Genomic DNA, 4,536 nt, shown 5'->3' with positions numbered 1-4,536 from the left:
CAGTGAGTCTCTCATTGATGCTCCAGTAGAGATGACTTCATTCCTAGAGCTTACAGTGAGCCTCTCATTGACGCTTCAGTATAGAAGACTTCATTCCTAGAGCTTACAATGAGTCTCTCATTGATGCTTCAGTATAGATGACTTCGTTCATAGAGCATACAGTTAGTCTCTCACTGATGCTTCAGTAGAGATGACTTCGTTTTTCGAGCTTACAGCGAGTCTCTCATTGATGCTTCAGTACAGTAGACTTCGTTTTTCGAGCTTACAGTGATGCCTCTCATTGAGCTTCAAGTACAGAAGACGTAATTCTTCGAGATTACAATGAGCCTCTCCTTGACACTTCAGTACAAAATACTTCGTTCCTAGAGCTTAAAGTGAGCCTCACTGAGGCTTCTTATATCCATTTCAAATTTGGAATAAGGACATTGGCTCAACCCTTCCAAACCAGGAAACCAATGCAGGAAAGAACCCAAAGATGGAATAGAGAGTATATATCTAATTTTAGTATAAGAGGTTACACTCATCTTTTTCCCTTTTGCCAGCTGGGTCATATGTTGGTACAAATTCACAATGAGATAAAGACTTCCTAAAACATATTTTCCGTAGTATCCACAAGGGTAATTTACTGATTGTACATTTTTCTTCGCTTTCCTTCCAATCATCATAAGATTCATTTTTGCCAGGCTATTATTAGGGAATGTACCATTTTCAGATAACCTTCAAAGCAAAGTTAAAGAAGGGTTACCCTTTTATTTATTTCATTAATATAAGTAGTTTGTTTTAAAGTTTAAAGGAAATCACATACTTCTCTGTGTACACTAACGAGGATTAATAGTTCACGTAATCAAGAGACGTAATTACACAATTACACTATTTACTGTTGCTTCGGTAATTTTCATGATGTCGACTTACTGTAGTTCATGACCATATTTAGCACCTGGAATATTTTCGTCTTTCTTCAAAACATTGTAATATTCTTCTTTTCTGTTCACTAGTTCTAATTTTCTTCGCAAACATTGTAATAATTTTCTTCCCTGTTCACTAGTTCCACTTTTCTTCGAAACATTGTCATAATTTTCTTCCCTGTTCACTAGTTCTACTTTTCTTCGCAAACATTCCATCTATCTTCCCTATTCACTAGTAATTCTTTCAATTGTTCGTCCACTTTAAAGAACAAACTGCCTATTCCCTTTACATAGGCCTTTAGATTCTCGTTCACCAAGCACCTGATCAGCACATAGGCCTTTAATTGTACCAGCATCACCAAGATTCCATCTTCAAAAACATGAATATCAGCATCACCACGACTTTCGTTCACCATTCTTAGCTTCACACTCATATCATTTTCTATCTTTCGGTCAGTATTTGTTTATTGTTCAGGGTCACTATTCTGATATTCGGAATCACCAAAAAAAACCATCACTATCAAAATATTCACCAAATTTAGAAGAAGTTCTTCCTTAATATGAATGTTGACTTCAGGCAGGTGAACTCCAAGCGCTGGTTCCTGAAAAGAAAAAACAGACAAATTAGCTTAGATTATTATCATTATAATTATTATTATCATTATCAATATTATTATTATTATTAGCTAGGCTACAATTCTAGTCGTAGAAGCAGGATACTATAAGCCCAATGGCTCCAACAGGGAAAAATAGCCGAGGAAATAAGAAAACAGATGGAATAGCGTGCCCCTAATGTACCCTCAAGCAAGACAACTCTAACCCAAGACAGTGGAAGACAATAGTACAGAGGCTATGGCCCTACCCAAGACTAGAGAACAAGGGTTTGATTACAATATTTAATGAGCGAAAATCATATAAAAATAACTCGACTAGTTTTTGATTTCTTGATTAGTGATTGAGTACTTTGCCTTAACACTTGTTCCCATGAGAACAATAACAATTTAGTAAATACAAAACTGAAAAGCAAAGTAATTGAAAAAGGGAGAATTAACTTCATTTAAACAATAACAATTTAGTAAATACAAAACTGAAAAGCAAAGTAATTGAAAAAGGGCAAATTAACCACATATAAACAATAACAATTTAGTAAAACTGAAAAGCAAAGTAATTGAAAAAGGGTGAATTAACCTCATTTAAACAATAACAATTTAGTAAATACAAAACTGAAAAGCAAAGTAATTGAAAAAGGGAGAATTAACCTCATTTAAACAATAACAATTTAGTAAATACAAAACTGAAAAGCAAAGTAATTGAAAAAGGGAGAATTAACCTCATTTAAACAATAACAATTTAGTAAATACAAAACTGAAAAGCAAAGTAATTGAAAAAGGGAGAATTAACCTCATATAAACAATAACAATTTAGTAAATACAAAACTGAAAAGCAAAGTAATTGAAAAAGGGCGAATTAACCTCATTTAAACAATAACAATTTAGTATATACAAAACTGAAAAGCAAAATAATTGAAAAAGGGCGAATTAACCTCATTTAAACAATAACAATTTAGTAGATACAAAACTGAAAAGCAAAATAATTGAAAAAGGGCGAATTAACCTCATTTAAACAATAACAATTTAGTCAATAAAACTGAAAAGCAAAATAATTGAAAAAGGGCGAATTTACCTCATATAAACAATAACAATTTAGTAAATACAAAACTGAAAAGCAAAGTAATTGAAAAAGGGCGAATTAACCTCATATAAACAATAACAATTTAGTAAATACAAAACTGAAAAGCAAAATAAATGAAAAAGGGCGAATTAACCTCATATAAACAATAACAATTTAGTAAATACAAAACTGAAAAGCAAAATAATTGAAAAAGGGCGAATTAACCTCATATAAACAATAACAATTTAGTATAGACAATGCTAAAAACCAAACAAAGTATCCAAAAAAGGGGGATAAACCCAGTTTGTCAGACCCATTCGCCCCACAGTATTATAAAACCTTTTACGCCTCTCGTATAGAGCATACAAAGTACCATTTTCATTGAGCTTTAGCACCGTCTCCTTTTGAACTGTAGTCACAACGACCAATATCAGCTGGGCCATTGCAAACATTGTCAGTAGATATCAAGAACACGAGGGTCCCTTCAAGTTGGTTTATATTGTAAGTTAATGCCCAGTAGAGTTTCCGAAACATTTTGTATTGAAGCTGAGCTAAAAGGATATTAAAAGGGATGATCTTATAAGTATTTTTTGTTTCTATTAATCTTTGTACTGTCTTTTTTATGTTTGGGATATTTTTATATTAAATTTACGATCTGGAATACTTGCAAAGAATTGCAATTGTCAATGATTTGGAGAAAACTACGTACAGTTTGTTTTGAAGCCTAAATTTGTTAAAACACATACGTTTGTATATTAAAAAATTTAGGCTTCAAAACAACCTGAACGTGGTTTTACCGCCTTCAATAATAATTAAAATTCTTTGCAAGTATTCCACATCAAAATTCTACTATCTAAACATGCCCAACCATACAAAAAAGATGTTACAAATATAAAAAAAAAAACTGATAAAATCATTCCTTTTGATATACTTTTAGCTCAGCTTCAATACATACATACATACATACATACATACATACATACATACATACATACATAAATACACACACACACACACACATATATATATATATATATATATATAAGAGAGAGAGAGAGAGAGAGAGAGAGAGAGAGAGAGAGAGCAGAATTGAATGTGTTCAAAACAGTGTTGGGAGGCACTAGGCCAAGACACACTTCACATTTATGCAAGTGAAGAGTACTTGTTAAATGAAAATGAAAGGGAAGAGGGGAAGAGCCCAAGAGATGAATTATTTGCGTAACATGAGTGGCATAACATTAGGAGAGGGGAGAGAGAGAGAGAGAGAGAGAGAGAGAGAGAGAGAGAGAGAGTTGAAGCAGGTGGAAGGATGCATATAGAAGAGGGTTTTAAGATGGCAACATAACGTAGAAATAGAGAATGATAGTTTGGTAAAACGAATATACGAAGATGTTGGGATAAAGGAGAGAGGAATACATAGAAAGGAATAAATAGGCAAGAGTTAAAAAATGTATTGGAAAGGAAAGGCCTGAACCTCCTAGAAGCAAGAGAGTTATTATTACTATCATTATTATTAGTATTACTACTACTACTACTTCTTTTAGGCAAGATAAGGGAAATGCCGTAATATACGTAGGAGGTAAATCATAGTATAGGTGAACCTCCTGGGATGTTATGTTCAATGTAGTTAGATTTGTGGAAGCTTTCTACACAATTTGTAGCATTTAGCAGATTGTTTGAATGTAGCAGTCAACATTTCTCTCTCTCTCTCTCTCTCTCTCTCTCTCTCTCTCTCTCTCTCTCTATATATATATATATATATATATTCTTTCCGACCACCTTGAGCTCTCCCCGTCCCTGGTAAGAGGGGGTTGTGTGTGTGCGTGCGTGCATATCTATACAAAAATTTAGACGTCAATTTTAACGGGTCACGTACACTAGTGTATGTGTGCCTATACATATGTGTGTGTATATATATATATATATAGAGAGAGAGAGAGAGAGAGAGAGAGAGAGAGAG

At 33.4% G+C, this 4,536-nt stretch overlaps 1 long non-coding RNA gene across 1 annotated transcript in view; it reads right to left on the bottom strand.

Annotated features, from left to right (window-relative positions):
- Window positions 1–290: 290 nt before the first annotated feature.
- The window catches only part of LOC137637871 (uncharacterized), a 19,449-nt gene continuing 15,203 nt past the window's right edge, over window positions 291–4,536 (bottom strand). The window contains exon 3 of the long non-coding RNA XR_011043817.1: window positions 291–1,507. This is a non-coding gene — a long non-coding RNA (uncharacterized lncRNA). The remainder of the gene's footprint in view (window positions 1,508–4,536) is intronic.

The sequence above is a fragment of the Palaemon carinicauda genome, chromosome 3 (assembly GCF_036898095.1).
Source record: "Palaemon carinicauda isolate YSFRI2023 chromosome 3, ASM3689809v2, whole genome shotgun sequence".
NCBI lineage: Eukaryota > Metazoa > Arthropoda > Malacostraca > Decapoda > Palaemonidae > Palaemon > Palaemon carinicauda.
Note: the sequence above shows the minus strand (reverse complement) of the source record. Positions and strands in the feature narration are given on the sequence as shown.